Source organism: Nothobranchius furzeri, unplaced genomic scaffold, assembly GCF_043380555.1.
Source record: "Nothobranchius furzeri strain GRZ-AD unplaced genomic scaffold, NfurGRZ-RIMD1 Scf024, whole genome shotgun sequence".
Classification (NCBI taxonomy): domain Eukaryota; kingdom Metazoa; phylum Chordata; class Actinopteri; order Cyprinodontiformes; family Nothobranchiidae; genus Nothobranchius; species Nothobranchius furzeri.
The window spans coordinates 2,240,699-2,263,694 of record NW_027223041.1 but is presented as its reverse complement, the minus strand read 5'-3'; the positions used below and the strand labels follow the sequence as shown (position 1 = coordinate 2,263,694).

Sequence of the window (22,996 nt, the reverse complement as noted above, 5' to 3'; positions counted from 1 at the left end):
AGAGGTCATGACAATGATGACGGAAACTTCAAGCAGCATCTGGATGAGAAGGCTGAGAATGACCTCAATCTGGCAAGCTGGCTGCAGAAGTATCATTCCTACACAAGTCCTGCGTGTCAAAATGAGCTGCTGATGTTAATGAGCAACAACCTTATCAGACAAATAACAACTGAAATCCATGGGTTACCTGTACTGCAGTTCTCTCTAATAATGGATGGGACCCAGGATATATCTGGCACTGAACAGGTTTCAATATGCCTCCGGTATGTTGATGATGGCCTGGAGCCTAAGGAGGAGTTTGTTGGACTGTACGAGGCTTCTTCAACAACTGGCGAACACCTTTTTAAAATTGCCTCTGATGTGCTGCTCCGTTTAGACCTCCCTTTCTCAGGTCTACGTGGACAGACCTATGATGGAGCAGCCAACATGTCGGGGCACCTGTCAGGGTTACAAGCTCAGATTAGAAGAGAGCAACCATTGGCCACCTTTGTCCACTGTGGCCCACACTGTGTGAACCTTGTCACACAGGCTGCATGTACCTCCACACCTGTGATCAGGGACGCTCTACAGTGGGTACACGAGCTGGGCTGCTTGTTCGCTCAGTCTGGCAAATGCAAAACAATATTCAAAGACATATGCATATCAAAAAAAGGCTCCTTCACTTCCATCAAGCCTCTGTGTGCCACCAGATGGACTGTGCGCACACCAGCAATCAGAGCAGTCCTGACTCAATATGAGTCCATCTTGGCTGCCCTGGAAGAGATGGCATCTACAAATCTCACCGACAGTATTGCTTCTAAAGCTAACGGCCTACTTGACAGACTGGAAAAGGGCAACACCATTCTTGGCCTTCTTCTGGGACAAGAGATCCTCATGATGTTGGAGGACCTGAACTTGAGTCTGCAGGCAAGAGGAAAAACCATCAGTGGAATGCTGAAAGCTGTTGAATACACCAGACAGGGCTTTCTCTCTTTGAGGACTAATGATAGTTTCATGAGCATCTATGGTAAAGCTGTGAAACTTGTTGCAGACTTGGACCTCCAGCCAGTACACCCACCTCATGTCCGAATGCCATCCAGAAAATATGGTGGTCCAGCAAAGCATCATACTCCTGCGACACCAGAGGAGTATTTCCGGGTCCATTTTTTCAGTGCCATTGACACAGTGATCACCCAGCTACATGATCGCTTTGACCAGCCAAGCCTGGAAAATCTGAACAAGCTGGAGGAGCTGCTGCTTACTGGAACGACCAATGATATGGTGAGCCTGTACCCAGAACTGGACCTGCAAAAAATGCAAATTCAGTTGGCAATGTTTAAAGCAAATCATACCTACACTTCCTGTAAAGAGGCTGCCCAAATTCTTAGAGGGATGCAACCAGAGGTCAGAGGGCTCTTCTCACAAGTTGAGACTCTGGTGAGACTGCTAATTGTGGTCCCAGTCTCATCCTGTGAGGCTGAAAGGAGTTTCAGCGCTCTGCGACGGTTGAAGACCTGGCTGAGGTCAACAATGACACAGCTGAGGCTCAACAGCACTGCAGTCTGCCACGTCCACAGGGATAGACTGAAGAGGCTAGACAAAAGAGAAATAGCCACAGCTTTCATTGGTAATCTGAGAGACGGGTGTACATCTTTGGCCACTATTAACTCTCCACCTGATTGGAAAAACACATAAAACATACACAATCCACTTGTTTACGGTCTCAAACACACTCACAGCATTAGTTATTAAGATTACCGTTCTAACATCAAGTTCAATTTGCATTTAATTTTGGTTCACCAATTTTTTTTAGCTACATTTAATCGTTCTACTGTTCTCAGTGTGTTCACAATCTGTATTTGTGTGCATTCAAACTTAATGGTTATTTCCTTTTTCATTTTTGTTCTGTTAATAAAACAGTTAACTGCTCCATCTTTGACTAAAGAATCCTTCATATTATTTTAAGCTTCAAAAGACTCATCAAGGCATCCAAACAAAATAAAGGGAGAACAGCTAATGTAACGGATCACCTTCTGACCTGTTCAGTAGATGTGGTCTGGACAATTTGTGTCATCACTCTTGTGCTCCACATTCACCAAAAAGCAGATTATGGCACCAGATTGTTCTTCAACTTGCATTTATTGGCAGCAATCTGGTCCAACAGAACACACACAATTTCCATCAATGTGTGTTATCCAGCCTCACACAGGGGTCCCCACCAACTTACATGTTACTGTACTGCGTGATTTAGTGGTTATTATTACTATTCAAGGTTTTTTTTCCACATTTTACATAAAAAAACAGATTATAAGTGGATAACCAAAAGTTGCTAACAACACTTGTAACACAAATACATTTTTCTTCTATAACATTCATACATGAGTTTTCCTGGTATAACAAAACACACAATTTCCATCACTAGCCACGTTTAAATGGGCACAAGTAAATGGATTGAACACCCAGTCAGATCAAAAATTCTGCACATTACACTTTTCATTTCGTTTCATGGCATTTGTTTACCATCTTTTCCGGGAAAGACAACTCTCTGCGCATGCTCAAACTATTTATTCGGATTTGATGCTTGGTGCATAAAATAGTGTCCATGTAAACATTTGGGATTTCCGAACAGCCTAGATTTTCATCGGATAGAGGAGATTTTGCGCATGTAAACGTGGCTAATGTATGTTATCTAGCATCACACTCTGTTCAGGTTAAAAAGACAGCGAAGTAACGTAACACTCACTCACGAGAAGTTAGCTTCTATTAGCAACACTCTAATCGAAGCATTATCACCCATATAACTTGCTTTTCTTTTTAAAGCTACAGCTAAACTTCGCACAGAACACTTCCAAGAGCCCTCGCATGTCAAAAACAAGTCACAAAAGCTACTTAACTCAACTTAAAATCGACTTAACAACATATAATTCTGCTCACGTGTACTCACCTCCACCAGCTACATGCTAACAGCTGGGGTGGCTGTAAGCACGCCTGAAGAACCCCTGCATTAATCGCATTCAAATATCACCTTCTTTTGGTGTTAAATAAAATATAACATTGCTTACCTCTTGGAGCTAAACAAGAATAAAAGATTCTTGAGCAGTGTGGGTGACGTGCTCTCCTGCTTATCACAACTGCTGACAGCTGCATGCAGGGCAGCAGGGTAGAGAACTCAGCATAACGCAGGGCGCTTTTTCAGAAATGTTACAAATTAATTAATTACGGTTTTATTGTTATTTAAAGCTCAAGTATAAATAATTAGATGCCAGTTGCGACATTTAAAAAATCTGCTGGGAGCAGACGTAGGTATAGATCTGAGCTGGTAAAAAAAAAACAAAAAAAAACTCATCAGCAGGATTTTGGAAATTGGGGGGGACACAGCTGCCAATCACAAATTTTGCCGGGGACATGTCCCCGGCGTTCCCGGTTAAAATGACGCCTATGGATACAGACCATTAATTGGAGTATCTTAAAACAAATTTGACCTCTCTAGGACATTCATAAGCCAAGTTATGAGCCTCCAAATGTGTATCCGGACATTTTTCTTTAGGTGACACCATGCTCGGTGACCTTTGGGCCATGGTTTGACCCCCTTAGGAAGGTGCTATCATCATGAAAAGTTCAGATCACTTACAACTCAATAGATTCTACCTTTCTGTGGTGTTTCAGCCTGATTGAAGCTTTTTTCAGAGAACTGGATCCATAATAATGTGAAATTGTGCTTGGTGCAACATAGGTCTGGGGTCTGGGTCCCATTTAAACCCCATAAGTGCTATTGACTTGATTCCTTTTTCTGGTAGTAGGGGCTGTTAATTGGAGTATTTTAAAACAGACCTGATCTCTCTAGGACATTCAGAAGAAAAGTTATAAGCCCACAAATGTGTGATACGAACAACGCCTTTAAAGAACAAGTGATCCGATGACCTTTGTTACACCATTTGACCATCTTAGGAATGAGCTATCATCATGAAACGTTGGAATCACTTATAACTAAAAAGATTCTACTTTCCTGTGGTGTTTCAGCCTGATTGAATCTTTTTTCAGTGAACTGGACCCATAATAATGTGAAATTGTGCTTGGTGCAACATAGTTCTGGGTCCCATTTAAAACCCATAAGTGCTATTGACTTAAGTCCTTTTTCTGGTAGTAGGGGCTGTTAATTGGAGTATTTTAAAACAGACCTGACCTCTCTAGGACATTCAGAAGCCAAGTTATAAGACCAACAGCTGCTTTTTTGGTGAGCAGGACGTCTCCGTTTTGGGTGTTTTTTGAAAGTAGCCCGAAATAAAGTGCATAGTGTCTGCCACCAAATCCAAAGTTCAGGTCAGAACGGGTGGGGGATGGGTGACGGACTCCACTTGACCTTTTGGTTCAGAACGGGCTACTTGTCTTCATTTTGGGACGCACGGGGGATGGGTGGAGACCCAGAAACATGTGAAACAGTGCTTTGTGTGACATAATTATGGGTGCCATTTAAAAACTGTACATCCTATCGACTCAATTCCTTCTGTTCTAAATACAGACCATTAATTGGAGTATTTTACAACAGACCTGACCTCTCTAGGACATTCAAAAGCCAAGTTATAAGCCCACAGCTGTTTTGGTGAGCAGCACGTCTCCGTTTTGGGCTAACTTTTGAAAGTAGCCCGAAATAAAGTGTATAGTGTCTGCCACCCAGTCAAAAGGTCAGGTCAGAACGGGTGGGGGATGGGCGACGGACTCCACTTGACCCTTTGGTTCAGAACGGGCTACTTTTCCTCCATTTTGGGACAGATGGGGGTGGGGGTGGGGGGGGCTGAGGCGGGCAGGTCAGCAGACCAGGGTTCAGAACGGGCTACTTTTCCTCCATTTTGGGACACATGGGGGTGGGGGTGGTGGGGGGGGGGGCTGAGGTGGGCCGGTCAGCGGACCAGGGGGAGGTCTCTGGGGCGGCGACCTCAAAACGGGTTACTTTGGGGAGGGGGAAGGTGTGGGGTGTTCTGCGCCAATGGATTCAGAAGGGGTGAGTTTGGGCGCGATACGGGTCACTTTTGAATTTCTTGTCCAAGGGCTCCCCTAGTGTCCAAGTCCCAAAGTGAAGCAAAAGTAACCCATTCTGAGTCCAGGGGTGTGCCAAAATGTAAAAAGTAACCCCAATTTAAGGAGCCCAATTCCATTGGGGCCACTTTTGACGCAAAGTGTGCCAAAAAGCGCATTTTAGAATGCCCAAAATGAAGCAATCCCTCAGGGGGTAAAACCATGTCCCAAAGGTCACCGGATCTGGTGTCAATTTAAAGAAGTAGTCCAGTTACACATTTGTGGGCTTATAACTTGGCTTCTGAATTTCCTACAGAGATCAGGTTTGTTTTAATGTACTCCAATCAACAGCCCCTACAACCACAAAAAGGAATGGAGTCATTGGCACTTATGGTTTGTAAATGGCACCCAGAAATATGTTGCACGAAGCACAATTTCACATCATTCTGGGTCCATTTGTGTGAAAACAAGGTCCAATCAGGCTGAAATGTTACAAGAAGGTAGAATCTATTGAGTTGTAAGTGATCTGAGCGTTTCATGATGATCGCACATTCCTATAGGGGGTCAAACCATGTCCCAAAGGTCACCGGGCCTGGTGTCACTTTAAAGAAGTAGTCCAGTTACACCTTTGTGGGCTTATAACTTGGCTTCTGAATATCCTAGAGAGGTCAGGTTTGTTTTAGAGTACTCCAATTAACAGCCCCCATTACCACTAAAAGGAATGGAGTCATTAGCACTTATGGTTTTTAAATGGCACCCAGAATTATGTTGCACGAAGCACAATTTCACATCATTCTGGGTTCATTTGTGTGAAAACAAGGTCCAATCAGGCTGAAACGTTACAGGAAGGTAGAATCTATTGAGATGTAAGTGATCTGAACGTTTCATGATGATAGCACTTTCCTAAGGGGTCAAACCATGTCCCAAAGGTCACCGGATCTGGTGTCAATTTAAAGAAGTAGTCCAGTTACACATTTGTGGGCTTATAACTTGGCTTCTGAATGTCCTAGAGAGATCAGGTTTGTTTTAGTATACTCCAATCAACAGCCCCTACAACCACAAAAAGGAATGGAGTCATTAGCACTTATGGTTTTTAAATGGCACCCAGAATTATGTTGCACGAAGCACAATTTCACATCATTCTGGGTTCATTTGTGTGAAAACAAGGTCCAATCAGGCTGAAACGTTACAAGAAGGTAGAATCTATTGAGTTGTAAGTGATCTGAACGTTTCATGATGATAACACTTTCCTAAGGGGGTCAATCCATGTCCCAAAGGTCACCGGATCTGGTGTCAATTTAAAGAAGTAGTCCAGTTACACCTTTGTGGGCTTATAACTTGGCTTCTGAATATCCTAGAGAGGTCAGGTTTGTTTTAGAGTACTCCAATTAACAGCCCCCATTACCACTAAAAGGAATGGAGTCATTAGCACTTATGGTTTTTAAATGGCACCCAGAATTATGTTGCACGAAGCACAATTTCACATCATTCTGGGTTCATTTGTGTGAAAACAAGGTCCAATCAGGCTGAAACGTTACAGGAAGGTAGAATCTATTGAGTTGTAAGTGATCTGAACGTTTCATGATGATAGCACTTTCCTAAGGGGTCAAACCATGTCCCAAAGGTCACCGGATCAGGTGTCAATTTAAAGAAGTAGTCCAGTTACACATTTGTGGGCTTATAACTTGGCTTCTGAATGTCCCAGAGAGATCAGGTTTGTTTTAGTATACTCCAATCAACAGCCCCTACAACCACAAAAAGGAATGGAGTCATTAGCACTTATGGTTTTTAAATGGCACCCAGAATTATGTTGCACGAAGCACAATTTCACATCATTCTGGGTTCATTTGTGTGAAAACAAGGTCCAATCAGGCTGAAACGTTACAAGAAGGTAGAATCTATTGAGTTGTAAGTGATCTGAACGTTTCATGATGATAGCACTTTCCTAAGGGGGTCAATCCATGTCCCAAAGGTCACCGGATCTGGTGTCAATTTAAAGAAGTAGTCCAGTTACACATTTGTGGGCTTATAACTTGGCTTCTGAATGTCCTAGAGAGATCAGGTTTGTTTTAGTATACTCCAATCAACAGCCCCTACAACCACAAAAAGGAATGGAGTCATTAGCACTTATGGTTTGTAAATGGCACCCAGAATTATGTTGCACGAAGCACAATTTCACATCATTCTGGGTCCATTTGTGTGAAAACAAGGTCCAATCAGGCTGAAACGTTACAAGAAGGTAGAATCTATTGAGTTGTAAGTGATCTGAACATTTCAAGATGATCGCACATTCCTATAGGGGGTAAAACCATCTCCCAAAGGTCACCGGGCCTGGTGTCACTTTAAAGAAGTAGTCCAGTTACACCTTTGTGGGCTTATAACTTGGCTTCTGAATATCCTAGAGAGGTCAGGTTTGTTTTAGAGTACTCCAATTAACAGCCCCTATTACCACTAAAAGGAATGGAGTCGCTCCTCCTTGAACCGTCACCTTATCGTGGTGGAGGAGTTTGAGTGCCCTAATGATCCTAGGAGCTATGTTGTCTGGAGCACTTAGTGCCCCTGGTAGGGTCTCCCATGACAAATTGGTCTTAGGTGAAGGGTGAGACAAAGAACGGTTCGAAGGATTTTTCATGGCAGTTAAAACGAAGAGTCGGAGTACCCGGCCCGGAGGGTTACCGGGGTCCCACCCTGGAGCCAGGCCTGGGGTTGGGGCCCATGAGCGAGCGCCTGGTGGCCGGGCTTTCGCCCATGGGGCCCGGCCGGGCCCAGCCCGAACCGGATACATGGGCTCGTCCAACTGTGGACCCACCACCCGCAGGAGGAACATGAAGGGTCCGGTGCAATGCGAATCGGGTGGCAGACCAAGGCGGGAGCCTTGGCGGTCCAATCCCCGGACAAGAAAACTAGTTTTTGGGACATGGAACGTCACCTCGCTGGCAGGGAAGGAGCCGGAGCTTGTGGCAGAGGTTGAGCGGTACCGGCTAGATATAGTCGGACTCACCTCGACACATTGCATTGGCTCTGGAACCTGAGACCTGGAGAGGGGTTGGACACTCTACTTTGCTGGAGTTGCTCCGGGTGAGAGGCGGAGGGCTGGGGTTGGCTTTTTGTTAGCCCCGAGACTCTCTGCCTGTGTGTTGGGGTTTACCCCGGGGGACAAGAGGGTAGCTTCCTTGCGCCTTCGGGTCGGGGAACGGGTCCTGACTGTTGTTTGTGCTTATGGGCCAAATATCAGTTCAGAGTACCCACCCTTTTTGGAGTTCCTGGGACGAGTGCTAGATAGTGCTCCATCAGGAGACTCCATTGTCCTGCTGGGGGACTTCAATGCTCACGTGGGCAATGACAGCTTGACCTGGAGGGGTGTGATTGGGAGGAACGGGCCACCTAATCTGAACTCGAGCGGTGTTTTGTTATTGGACTTCTGTGCAAGCCGCAGTTTGGCCATAACGAACACCATGTTCGAACATAAGGATGCCCACCGGTACACTTGGTACCAGGGCAGCCTAGGTCACAGGTCGATGATAGATTTTGTAGTCGTATCATCTGACCTGCGGCCGTATGTTTTGGACACCCGAGTGAAGAGAGGGGCGGAGCTGTCAACTGATCACCACCTGGTGGTGAGTTGGATCAGATGGCAAGGGAACATGCCGCGTAGACCTGGCAGACCCAAACGCATAGTGAGGGTCTGCTGGGAACGCCTGGCAGAAGAACCTGTCAAGACGGTCTTCAACTCCCACCTCCGGCAGAGCTTTGACTACGTCCCGAGAGCAGTGGGGGACATTGAGTCCGAGTGGGCCCTGTTCCACTCTGCGATTGTCGAGGCGGCTGTTGCTAGCTGTGGTCGTAAGGTGGCCGGTGCCAGTCGTGGTGGCTACCCCCGTACCTGCTGGTGGACACCAGAGGTTCGGGGAGCCGTCAGGCTGAAGAAGGAGGCCTACAGGGCGTGGCTGGTCTGTGGGTCTCCGGAGGCAGCAGACAGGTACCGGATAGCCAAGCGGGGTGCAGCAGTGGCAGTTGCCGAGGCAAAATCTCGGGCGTGGGAGGAGTTTGGTGAGGCCATGGAGAAAGACTATCGATCGGCTCCAAAGAGGTTCTGGCAAACTGTCCGGCGCCTCAGGAGAGGAAGGCAGCAACTCGCTCACACTGTTTACAGTGGGGATGGGGAGCTGCTGACGTCAACTGAGGCTATAGTCGGACAGTGGAAGGAATACTTTGAGGAGCTCCTCAATCCCACCAATGCGCATTCCGAGGAGGAACCAGAGCTGGGAGGCCTGGGGATGGACTGTCCGATCTCGGGGGCAGAAGTTGCTGAGGTAGTCAAACAACTACACAGCGGCGGAGCCCCGGGGGCAGATGAGGTTCGTCCTGGGTATCTCAAGGCTATGGATGTTGTAGGGCTGTCATGGTTGACACGTCTCTACAACATTGCGTGGTCATCGGGGGCAGTTCCTAGGGAGTGGCAGACCGGGGTGGTGGTCCCCATCTTTAAGAAGGGTGACCTGAGGGTGTGTTCCAACTATAGGGGGATCACACTCCTCAGCCTCCCTGGAAAGGTCTACGCCAAGGTACTGGAGAGGAGGGTCCGATCGATAGTTGAATCTCAGATAGAGGAGGAGCAATGTGGTTTTCGTCCTGGCCGTGGAACTGTGGACCAGCTCTATACCCTTGCAAGGGTGATGGAGGGGGCATGGGAGTTTGCCCAACCAATCCACATGTGCTTTGTGGATTTGGAGAAGGCTTATGACCGTGTCCCCAGGGGCACCCTGTGGGGGACGCTCCAGGAGTATGGGGTGGGTGGCTTTCTGTTAAGGGCCATTCAGTCCCTTTACCAGAGGAGCGTGAGTTTGGTCCGCATAGCCGGTAGTAAGTCGGACCTGTTCCCAGTGAGGGTTGGACTCCGCCAGGGCTGCCCTTTGTCACCGGTTCTGTTCATCACTTTTATGGACAGAATTTCTAGATGCAGCCGTGGTGTGGAGTGTGTCGAGATGGTGGCAGGAGAATCTCGTCTCTGCTTTTTGCGGATGATGTGGTCCTCCTAGCTTCATCCAGCTCTGACCTTCAGCTCTTGCTGGGTAGGTTCGCGGCCGAATGTGAAGCGGCTGGGATGAGGATCAGCACCTCCAAATCTGAGACCATGGTTCTCGACCGGAAAAGGGTGGCTTGCCACCTCCGGGTCGGGGGAGAGGTCCTACCTCAAGTGGAGGAGTTTAAGTATCTCGGGGTCTTGTTCACGAGTGAGGGTAGGAGGGATCGGGAGATCGACAGGCGGATTGGTTCGGCGTCTGCAGTGATGCGGGCGCTGAGCCGATCTGTCGTGGGGAAGAGGGAGCTGAGCCAGAAAGCCAGGCTCTCGATTTACCGGTCGATCTACGTCCCAATCCTCACCTATGGTCATGAGCTTTGGCTAATGACCGAAAGAACGAGATTGCGGATACAAGCGGCCGAAATGAGTTTCCTCCGTAGGGTGGCCGGGCTCAGCCTTAGAGATAGGGTGAGGAGCTCGGACATTCGGGAGGGACTCGGAGTAGAACCGCTGCTCCTCCGGATCGAAAGGAGCCAGTTGAGGTGGTTTGGGCATCTGGTCAGGATGCCTCCTGGACGCCTCCCCGGGGAGGTGTTTCGGGCATGTCCTGCCGGCAGAAGGCCCCCGGGTCGACCCAGGACACGTTGGAGAGGTTACATCTCCAATCTGGTCCGGGAACGCCTTGGGGTCCTGCCGGAGGAGCTGGTGGACAAGGCCGGGGAGAGGACGGCCTGGAGCTCCCTAATTGGGATGCTGCCCCCGCGACCCGGACCCGGATAAGCGGAGGAAGACGAAGACGAAGACGAAGGCGTCGTTCGTATCACACATTTGTGGGCTTATAACTTTTCTTCTGAATGTCCTAGAGAGATCAGGTCTGTTTTAAAATACTCCAATTAACAGCCCCTACTACCAGAAAAAGGAATCAAGTCAATAGCGCTTATGGGGTTTAAATGGGACCCAGACCCCAGACCTATGTTGCACCAAGCACAATTTCACATTATTATGGGTCCAGTTCTCTGAAAAAAGCTTCAATAAGGCTGAAACACCACAGAAAGGTAGAATCTATTGAGTTGTAAGTGATCTGAACTTTTCATGATGATAGCACCTTCTTAAGGGGGTAAAACCATGGCCCAAAGGTCACCGAGCATGGTGTCACCTAAAGAAAAATGTCCGGATACACCTTTGGAGGCTCATAACTTGGCTTATGAATGTCCTAGAGAGGTCAAATTTGTTTTAAGATACTCCAATTAATGGTCTGTATCGATAACAGAAGGAGTGGAGTGGATAGGATGTACAGTTTTTAAATGGCACACACAGAATTATGTTGCACCAAGCACAATTTCACATAATTTTGGTTCCAGTTCCCTCAAACAAGGTCCAATCTGGCTGAAACACCACAGGAAGGTAGAATCTATTGAGTTGTAAGTGATCTGCACGTTTCATGATGACAGCACATTCCTAAGGGGGTCAGATGATGTCACAAAGGTCACCGGATCACTTCTGCCTTAAAGAAAAATGTCTGTATACACCTTTGGAGGCTCATAACTTGACTTCTGAATGTCCTAGAGAGGTCAGGTTGGGTTTAAATGACTCCAATTAACAGCCCCTATCACCAGCAGAAGGAATGGAGTCATTAGCACTTACGGTCTTTAAACAGCACCCTGAAATATGTCGCACAAAGCACATTTTCACATAATATTGGTTCCTTTTGTGTGAAAACAAGGTCCAATCTGGCTGAAACACAACAGGAAGGTAGAATCTATTGAGTTGTAAGTTATCTGTACATTTCATCATGATAGCACATTCCTAAGGGGGTCAGATGATGTCCCAAAGGTCACCGGATCACTTCTGCCTTAAAGACAAATGTCCGGATACACCTTTGGAGGCTCAGAACTTGGCTTCTGAATGTCCTAGAGAGGTCAGGTTGGGTTTAAATGACTCCAATTAACAGCCCCTATCACCAGCAGAAGGAATGGAGTCGTCAGCACTTATGGTTTTTAAATGGCACCCAGAAATATGTCGCACCAAGCACAATTTCACATATTTCTGGTTGAAAAACCTGTGATACAAGCTCCAATCTGTCTTAAATTAACACATGATGGACCTGTGAGGTCAAGGAGCACACAGTATCAGTGTCAAGTCTGGAGGTTGAAGAGAACCCCGTTTTTAGCTGAAATCCATCTTTTTTCTGACCTCTGACCCAGAACAGCACCAGAACAACGAGCTACGGCTACCAAACTGCCTGAGCTAGCTCTGGGTGACGGCGGCATGCCAAATCGACGTTTGTTTGGTGAAAATCGGTTGAGAAATGCCACTTTGCCGAGCACATGGCAGAAAAGGCGGGAAAAGTGCCGTACGGCCCCAAACGGACGCTTAACACGATGCGACCGGCACGAACTCGACGTATGTGTTTCGGGCCAGTGCTGGGATGCACCAGAAGAGTTTTCGGGCGCCTTGGATCAACGATGGCCGAACGGCAGCCTAAAAGGGTCTAAAAATCGTGGTTTCGGGCCTAGGGTTTTGCCGGTCTCTTTTAAGTCATTAAAAATAGTTAAATTCCACGTAGGGACATGAAATTCACATATGTTGTAAAGAAGGACATGCCAAATCATAATATTTTAGTTGCGTCACGCTACGTCGCTCACTGACCAAGTTCGGCCACTAGGGGGCGCAGTCAAAAATTGTTTACACTCTCTGGTTCGGAAGTCCGGTACGAGCGCAAAAATCTACTTGTCTTTTTGATAGCCCTCACGGCGCTAGAATTGCGCCATTGTAAACTTGCAAAAATCGCGCACTTTGGGGGGCTATATCTCCGGAACCACAAAATATTTTGCCACCAAACCACCTCGGATGGACTCGTGCTTGGCCCCCGAACAACATATCCGAAGATGGCATCGCTGGCGCCAGCAGAACTTTTTCTTTCCACTTTCTACCAGAAAAACACAAGTCCTCTTTGAGGCGATGGGTCTAAGAGGGCATTTTTTGGCCAAACTCAGACACAACATTTTTTTTTTCAATTTTGACAGCGGATTATGATTGCTTGGCACCACGGGGACCACCTCTCCAAAAACGGGACGGATCGGGCGTTCCCTTGAGGAGCTGTGGCCAAAAAGAGCGTGACCTCTGGCGACCTGGGGTTCGGAAAAGCACCGAAACAAAGAGCTACGGCTACCAAACTGCCTGGGCTAGCTCGGGGTGACGGCGGCATGCCAAATCGACGTTTGTTTGGTGAAAATCGGTTGAGAAACGCCACTTTGCCGAGCACATGGCAAAATGGAGGGAAAACTGCCCTCAGGCCCCAAACGGACGCTTAGCACGTTGCGACCGGCACGAGCTCGACGTATGTGGTAGCTGTCAGCTATCTAAAGGAAATGTGCAAGTGTCAACTCTCTAGGTTGAGCAGAACCCTGTTTTTCAGCTCCAAAACAGCCCAAATCCATCATTTTCTCTGCTTGTACCAAGAGGCTGTGAACCTTGACCCTTCTGAATAAGCCAGCAACTTGAAAACTGCATATGTTGTAGCTGTCAGCTATTTAAAGAAACATTCTCAGTTTCAAGTCTCTAGGTTGAGGAGAACCCTGTTTTTCAGCCCCAAAACAGCCCAAATCCATCATTTTCTCTTACCTCTGACCCAGAACAGCACCGGAACAACGAGCTACGGCTACCAAACTGCCTGGGCTAGATCGGGGTGACGGCGGCATGCCAAATCGATGTTTGTTTGGTGAAAATCGGTTGAGAAATGCCAATTTGCCGAGCACATGGCAAAATGGAGGGAAAACCGCCCTCAGGCCCCAAACGGTCGCTTACCACAATGCGACCGACACGATTTCGAAATCTGTGGTTCGGACCAGTGCTGGGATGCACCAAAAAATTTTTCGTGCGCCTCGGACCAACGTGGGCCGAACGGCGGCCAAAAAGGGGCTCAAGTGGCAGAAGGCCGCAAATGAAGCCTGAGCTAAATTTTCACACTTTTGGGCCGCCGTTTGAATTCGGTTTGGCGTAGCCACACGAAATTTGGGGTGGTGCATCCCGGCTACCATCTCATCGATGCACGTCGAAATCGATGCCGTCGGACCTTTTCGAGCGCCCTTACGGGACGCTTGTCCAAGCAGATATAGTCAGGTGTCTGGTTACACCTTTGTGGGCTTATAACTTGGCTTCTGAATATCCTAGAGAGGTCAGGCTGGTTTTAAAATACTCCAATGAATGGTCTGTATCTAGAACAGAATGAATGGAGTGGATAGGATGTACAGTTTTTAAATGGCACCCAGACCTATGTTGCACCAAGCACAAGTTCACATTATTATGGGTCCAGCTCTCTGAAAAAAGCTTCAATCAGGCTGAAACATCACAGGAAGGTACAATCTATTGAGTTGTAAATGAATCATGTGTTTCATGATGATTGCACATTCCTTAGGGGGTCAAATGTTGTCACAAAGGTCACTGGATCACTTCTTCTTTAAAGGTGTGGTTCGTAACACACCTTTGTGGGCTTATAACTTGGCTTCTGAATATCCTAGAGAGGTCATGTTGGTTTTAAAATGCTCCAATTAACAGCCCCTACTACCACAAAAAGGAATGGAGTCATAAGCACTTATGGTCTTTAAATGGCACCCAGAATTATGTTGCACAAAGCACAATTTCACATATTTCTGGGTCCATTTGTGCGAAAACAAGGTCCAATAAGGCTGAAACATCACATGAACGTATAGTCTATGGAGTTGTAAGTGATCTGAACGTTACCCTAACAGGGTCAAATGAAGTCACAAAGGTCACCAGACCTGAAATGGAGACTCAATTTTGGTGCTTCTTCAAAAGTAACCCAAAATGGAGGCCTCCATTTTGGGGCTTCTTCAAAAGTAACCCAAGATGGAGGCCTCCATTTTGGGTCTTCTTCTAAAGTAACCCAAACTGAATTTTTCAATTAAGGAAGCCTTCAGTTTGGGTTACTTTCAACTACATGCAAAAGAAGCCCGAAATGTAGGCCTCCATTTTGGTGCTTCTTCAAAAGTAACCCAAAATGGAGGTCTCCAATTTGGGTCTTCTTCTAAAGTAACCCAAAATGGAGGAAATGGAGGCCTCCATTTTGGGTCTTCTTCTAAAGTAACCCAAAATGGAGGAAATGGAGGCCTCCATTTTGGGGCTTCTTCAAAAGTAACCCAAAATGGAGGCCTCCAATTTGGGTCTTCTTCTAAATTAACCCAAAATGGAGGAAATGGAGGCCTCCATTTAGGGGCTTCTTCAAAATTAACCCAAAATGGAGGCCTCCAATTTGGGTCTTCTTCTAAAGTAACCCAAAATGGAGGAAATGGAGGCCTCCATTTTGGGGCTTCTTCAAAAGTAACCCAAAATGGAGGCCTCCAATTTGGGTCTTCTTCTAAAGTAACCCAAAATGGAGGAAATGGAGGCCTCCATTTTGGGGCTTCTTCAAAAGTAACCCAAAATGGAGGCCTCCAATTTGGGTCTTCTTCTAAAGTAACCCAAACTGAATTCTTCAATTAATGAAGCATTCATTTTGGGCTACTTTTGAATGTTATAAAATCAGCCCAAAAGGAATTCATTTTGGGCTACTTTTCCATACATGCAAAAGTAGCCCAAACGTAATTCTTCAATTAATGAAGCCTTCAATTTGGGTTACTTTCAACTACATGCAAAAGAAGCCCGAAATGGAGTCTCCAATTTGGGCTTCTTGTCTTAATAGAAAATGAAGTAGCACAACATAGGAACAACATAGAATAGCCACCTCCACGGGACAGGACTCAGCAGTTCATCTGCATCAAAAGGACAAAGGTCACTTCAGGATGACAATGTTCACAGTTTGGACAGAGAGGACAGATGGTTTGAAAGAGGAGTGAAAGAAGCCATTTACATCCACTGTGAGCAACCATCTTTGAAAAGAGGCGGTGGTTTACGACACCAACTGTCTGCCATCTATAATCCAGTTTTGAGATGCCTTCCCAGATGACTTAACGCCCACTCAAATCTTGGCCCATCTGACCTCAGGAAATCACATGATAGGGTGGGGCCAGGTTTCACAATGAGCTCACCCGTAACTATGGCTGAATAGGTTCCACACCTGGGCTCATGTGATTATGCAGAAGATCATAGGGGGTCCTTTGTTCTGCGACCCAGGGGCCAGCTGTTGGCAGGGCACACCTGAAACTCCTCCTCCGGAAGGCATTCTTACCAAGTGCCTGAACCTCCTCAGTGGAGCAGCTCCACTGCCAGTTCCTACTAGATGTCTGAACTCCTCAAAAAACCTCTTTAAATATTCTCCTGCTTTGGTTAACCACTCCTGTTTGGAGGATTGGATGTGTGTGTGTGTGTGTGTGTGTGTGTGTGTGTGTGTGTGTGTGTGTGTGTGTGTGTGTGTGTGTGTGTGTGTGTGTGTGTGTGTGTGTGTGTGTGTGTGTGTGTGTGTGTGTGTCCCTCTTGGGGGGGAAACCGGAGTCTCCATTTTGGGGCTTCTTCTAAAGTAACCCAAAATGGAGGCCTACATTTTGGGGTTTCTTCTAAAGTTACCCGAAATGTAGGCTCGTTTTTGGTGCTTCTTCTAAAGTAACCCAAAATGGAGGCCTCCATTTTGGGGTTTCTTCTAAAGTAAGCCAAACTGGACTCTCCATTTTGGGTCTTCTTCTAAAGTAACCAGAACTGAATTTTTCAATTAAGGAAGCCTTCAATTTGGGTTACTTTCAACTACATGCAAAAGAAGCCCGAAATGGAGGCCTCCATTTTGGGACTTTTTCCAAAGTAACCCAAAATGGAGACTCCATTTTGGGGCTTCTTGTAAAGTAACCCAAGATGGAGGCCTCCATTTTGGGTCTTCTTCTAAATTAACCCGAACGTTTCATGATGATAGCACTTTCCTAAGGGGGTCAAACCATGTCCCAAAGGTCACCGGATCTGGTGTCAATTTAAAGAAGTGGTCCAGTTACACATTTGTGGGCTTATAACTTGGCTTCTGAATGTCCTAGAGAGGTCAAGTTTATTTTACCTTCTTGTAACGTTTCAGCCTGATTGGACCTTGTTTTCACACAAATGGACCCAGAATGATGTGAAATTGTGCTTCGTGCAACATAATTCTGGGTGCCATTTAAAAACCATAAGTGCTAATGACTCCATTCCTTTTTGAGGTTGTAGGGGCTGTTGATTGGAGTACACTAAAACAAACTTGATCTCTCTAGGACATTCAGAAACCAAGTTATAAGCCCTCAAAGGTGTAATTGGACTACTTCTTTAAAGTGACACCAGGCCCGGTGACCTTTGGGACATGGTTTGACCCCCTATAGGAATGTGCGATCATCATGAAACGTTCAGATCACTTACAATTCAATAGATTCTACCTTCCTGTAACGTTTCAGCCTGATTATCCCTTGTTTTCACACAAATGAACCCAGAATGATGTGAAATTGTGCTTCGTGCAACATAATTCTGGGTGCCATTTAAAAACCATAAGTGCTAATGACTCCATTCCTTTTTGTGTTTGTAGGGGCTGTTGATTGGAGTATACTAAAACAAACCTGATCTCTCTAGGACATTCAGAAGCCAAGTTGTAAGCCCACAAATGTGTAACTGGACTACTTCTTTAAATTGACACCAGATCCGGTGACCTTTGGGACATGGTTTGACCCCCTTAGGAAAGTGCGATCATCTTGAAACGTTCAGATCACTTACAACTCAATAGATTCTACCTTCTTGTAACGTTTCAGCCTGATTGGACCTTGTTTTCACACAAATGGACCCAGAATGATGTGAAATTGTGCTTCATGCAACATAATTCTGGGTGCCATTTACAAACCGTAAGTGCTAATGACTCCATTCCTTTTAGTGGTTGTAGGGGCTGTTGATTGGAGTACATTAAAACAAACCTGATCTCTCTAGGACATTCAGAAGCCAAGTTATAAGCCCACAAAGGTGTAACTGGACTACTTCTTTAAATTGACACCAGATCCGGTGACCTTTGGGACATGGTTTGACCCTCTATAGGAATGTGCGATCATCATGAAACGTTCAGATCACTTACAACTCAATAGATTCTACCTTCTTGTAATGTTTCAGCCTGATTGGACCTTGTTTTCACACAAATGGACCCAGAATGATGTGAAATTGTGCTTCGTGCAACATAATTCTAGGTGCCATTTACAAACCATAAGGCTAATGACTCCATTCCTTTTTGTGGTTGTAGGGCCTGTTGATTGGAATACACTAAAACAAACCTGATCTCTCTAGGACATTCAGATGCCAAGTTATAAGCCCACAAATGTGTAACTGGACTACTTCTTTAAATTGACACCAGATCCGGTGAGCTTTGGGACATGGTTTGACCCCCTTAGGAAAGTGCTATCATCATGAAACGTTCAGATCACTTACAACTCAATAGATTCTACCTTCTTGTAACGTTTCAGCCTGATTGGACCTTGTTTTCACACAAATGGACCCAGAATGATGTGAAATTGTGCTTCATGCAACATAATTCTGGGTGCCATTTACAAACCGTAAGTGCTAATGACTCCATTCCTTTTTGTGGTTGTAGGGGCTGTTGATTGGAGTACATTAAAACAAACCTGATCTCTCTAGGACATTCAGAAGCCAAGTTATAAGCCCACAAAGGTGTAACTGGACTACTTCTTTAAATTGACACCAGATCCGGTGACCTTTGGGACATGGTTTGACCCTCTATAGGAATGTGCGATCATCATGAAACGTTCAGATCACTTACAACTCAATAGATTCTACCTTCTTGTAATGTTTCAGCCTGATTGGACCTTGTTTTCACACAAATGGACCCAGAAGGATGTGAAATTGTGCTTCGTGCAACATAATTCTGGGGCCCATTTACAAACCATAAGGCTAATGACTCCATTCCTTTTTGTGGTTGTAGGGCCTGTTGATTGGAGTACACTAAAACAAACCTGATCTCTCTAGGACATTCAGAAGCCAAGTTATAAGCCCACAAATGTGTAACTGGACTACTTCTTTAAAGTGACACCAGGCGCGGTGACCTTTGGGACATGGTTTTACCCCCTATAGGAATGTGCGATCATCATGAAACGTTCAGATCACTTACAACTCAATAGATTCTACCTTCTTGTAACGTTTCAGCCTGATTGGACCTTGTTTTCATACAAATGAACCCTGAATGATGTGAAATTGTGCTTCGTGCAACATAATTCTGGGTGCCATTTAAAAACCATAAGTGCTAATGACTCCATTCCTTTTAGTGGTAATGGGGGCTGTTAATTGGAGTACTCTAAAACAAACCTGATCTCACTAGGACATTCAGAAGCCAAGTTATAAGCCCACAAATGTGTAACTGGACTACTTCTTTAAATTGACACCAGATCCGGTGACCTTTGGGACATGGTTTGACCCCTTTAGGAAAGTGCTATCATCATGAAACATTCAGATCACTTACAACTCAATAGATTCTACCTTCCTGTAACGTTTCAGCCTGATTGGACCTTGTTTTCACACAAATGGACCCAGAATGATGTGAAATTGTGCTTCGTGCAACATAATTCTGGGTGCCATTTACAAACCATAAGTGCTAATGACTCCATTCCTTTTTGTGGTTGTAGGGGCTGTTGATTGGAGTATACTAAAACAAACCTGAACTCTCTAGGACATTCAGAAGCCAAGTTATAAGCCCACAAATGTGTAACTGGACTACTTCTTTAAAGTGACACCAGGCCCGGTGACCTTTGGGACATGGTTTTACCCCCTATAGGAATGTGCGATCATCATGAAACATTCAGATCACTTACAACTCAATAGATTCTACCTTCTTGTAACGTTTCAGCCTGATTGGACCTTGTTTTCACACAAATGAACCCAGAATGATGTGAAATTGTGCTTCGTGCAACATAATTCTGGATGCCATTTAAAAACCATAAGTGCTAATGACTCCATTCCTTTTAGTGGTAATGGGGGCTGTTAATTGGAGTACTCTAAAACAAACCTGATCTCACTAGGACATTCAGAAGCCAAGTTATAAGCCCACAAATGTGTAACTGGACTACTTCTTTAAAGTGACACCAGGCCTGGTGAACTTTGGGACATGGTTTTACCCCCTATAGGAATGTGCGATCATCATGAAACGTTCAGATCACTTACAACTCAATAGATTCTACCTTCTTGTAACGTTTCAGCCTGATTGGACCTTGTTTTCACACAAATGAACCCAGAATGATGTGAAATTGTGATTCGTGCAACATAATTCTGGGTGCCATTTAAAAACCATAAGTGCTAATGACTCCATTTCTTTTAGTGGTCATGGGGGCTGTTGACTGGAGTACTCTAAAACAAACCTGACCTCTCTAGGATATTCAGAAGCCAAGTTATAAGCCTACAAAGGTGTAACTGGACTACTTCTTTAAAGTGACACCAGGCCCGGTGACCTTTGGGACATGGTTTGACCCCCTATAGGAATGTGCGATCATCATGAAACGTTCAGATCACTTACAACTCAATAGATTCTACCTTCCTGTAACGTTTCAGCCTGATTGGACCTTGTTTTCACACAAATGAACCCAGAATGATGTGAAATTATGCTTCGTGCAACATAATTCTGGGTGCCATTTACAAACCATAAGTGCTAATGACTCCATTCCTTTTTGTGGTTGTAGGGGCTGTTGGTTGGAGTACAACAAAACAAACCTGATCTCTCTAGGACATTCAGAAGCCAAGTTATAAGCCCACAAATGTGTAACTGGACTACTTCTTTAAATTGACACCAGATCCGGTGACCTTTGGGACATGGTTTGACCCCCTTAGGAAAGTGCTATCATCATGAAATGTTCAGATCACTTACAACTCAATAGATTCTACCTTCCTGTAACGTTTCAGCCTGATTGGACCTTGTTTTCACACAAATGAACCCAGAATGATGTGAAATTATGCTTCGTGCAACATAATTCTGGGTGCCATTTAAAAACCATAAGTGCTAATGACTCCATTCATTTTTATGGTTATAGGGGCTGTTGATTGGAGTATACTAAAACAAACCTGATCTCTCTAGGACATTCAGAAGCCAAGTTATAAGCCCACAAATGTGTAACTGGACTACTTCTTTAAATTGACACCAGATCCGGTGACCTTTGGGACATGGTTTGACCCCCTTAGGAAAGTGCTATCATCATGAAACGTTCAGATCACTTACAACTCAATAGATTCTACCTTCCTATAACGTTTCAGCCTGATTGGACCTTGTTTTCACACAAATGAACCCAGAATGATGTGAAATTGTGCTTCGTGCAACATAATTCTGGGTGCCATTTAAAAACCATAAGTGCTAATGACTCCATTCCTTTTAGTGGTAATGGGGGCTGCTAATTGGAGTACTCTAAAACAAACCTGACCTCTCTAGGATATTCAGAAGCCAAGTTATAAGCCCACAAAGGTGTAACTAGACTTCTTCTTTAAAGTGACACCAGGCCCGGTGACCTTTGGGACATGGTTTGACTCCCAATAGGAATGTGCGATCATCATGAAACGTTCAGATCACTTACAACTCAATAGATTCTACCTTCTTGTAACGTTTCAGCCTGATTGGACCTTGTTTTGACACAAATGGACCCAGAATGATGTGAAATTGTGCTTCGTGCAACATAATTCTGGGTGCCATTTAAAAACCATAAGTGCTAATGACTCCATTCCTTTTTGAGGTTGTAGGGGCTGTTGATTGGAGTACACTAAAACAAACCTGATCTCTCTAGGACATTCAGAAACCAAGTTATAAGCCCTCAAAGGTGTAATTGGACTACTTCTTTAAAGTGACACCAGGCCCGGTGACCTTTGGGACATGGTTTGACCCCCTTAGGAAAGTGTGATCATCTTGAAACGTTCAGATCACTTACAACTCAATAGATTCTACCTTCTTGTAACGTTTCAGCCTGATTGGACCTTGTTTTCACACAAATGGACCCAGAATGATGTGAAATTGTGCTTCATGCAACATAATTCTGGGTGCCATTTACAAACCATAAGTGCTAATGACTCCCTTCCTTTTTGTGGTTGTAGGGGCTAACCTGATCTCTCTAGGACATTCAGAAGCCAAGTTATAAGTCCGCAAATGTGTAACTGGACTACTACTTTAAATTGACACCAGATCCGGTGACCTTTGGGACATGGTTTGACCCCCTTAGGAAAGTGCTATCATCATGAAACGTTCAGATCACTTACAACTCAATAGATTCTACCTTCCTGTAACGTTTCAGCCTGATTGGACCTTGTTTTCACACAAATGAACCCAGAATGATGTGAAATTGTGCTTCGTGCAACATAATTCTGGGTGCCATTTACAAACCATAAGTGCTAATGACTCCATTCCTTTCTGTGGTTGTAGGGGCTGTTGGTTGGAGTACATTAAAACAAACCTGATCTCTCTAGGACATTCAGAAGCCAAGTTATAAGCCCACAAATGTGTAACTGGACTACTTCTTTAAATTGACACCAGATCCGGTGACCTTTGGGACATGGTTTGACCCCCTTAGGAAAGTGTGATCATCTTGAAACGTTCAGATCACTTACAACTCAATAGATTCTACCTTCTTGTAACGTTTCAGCCTGATTGGACCTTGTTTTCACACAAATGGACCCAGAATGATGTGAAATTGTGCTTCATGCAACATAATTCTGGGTGCCATTTACAAACCATAAGTGCTAATGACTCCATTCCTTTTTGAGGTTGTAGGGGCTGTTGATTGGAGTACATTAAAACAAACCTGATCTCTCTAGGACATTCAGAAGCCAAGTTAAAGCCCACAAATGTGTAACTGGACTACTTCTTTAAATTGACACCAGATCCGGTGACATTTGGGACATGGTTTGATCCCCTTAGGAAAGTACTATCATCATGAAACGTTCAGATCACTTACAACTCAATAGATTCTACCATCCTGTAACGTTTCAGCTTGATTGAACCTTGTTTTCACACAAATGGACCCAGAATGATGTGAAATTGTGCTTCGTACCACATAATTC

General features: G+C 45.2%; 1 long non-coding RNA gene across 1 annotated transcript; it reads right to left on the bottom strand.

The window, feature by feature from the left end:
* Positions 1-916: 916 nt before the first annotated feature.
* Positions 917-2,882, bottom strand: LOC139064418 (uncharacterized). The gene is made up of 3 exons (XR_011517481.1): positions 2,018-2,882; positions 1,332-1,572; positions 917-1,240 (listed from the first exon to the last, which is right to left on the bottom strand). It is a non-coding gene; the product is annotated as an uncharacterized lncRNA (long non-coding RNA).
* Positions 2,883-22,996: the final 20,114 nt, after the last annotated feature.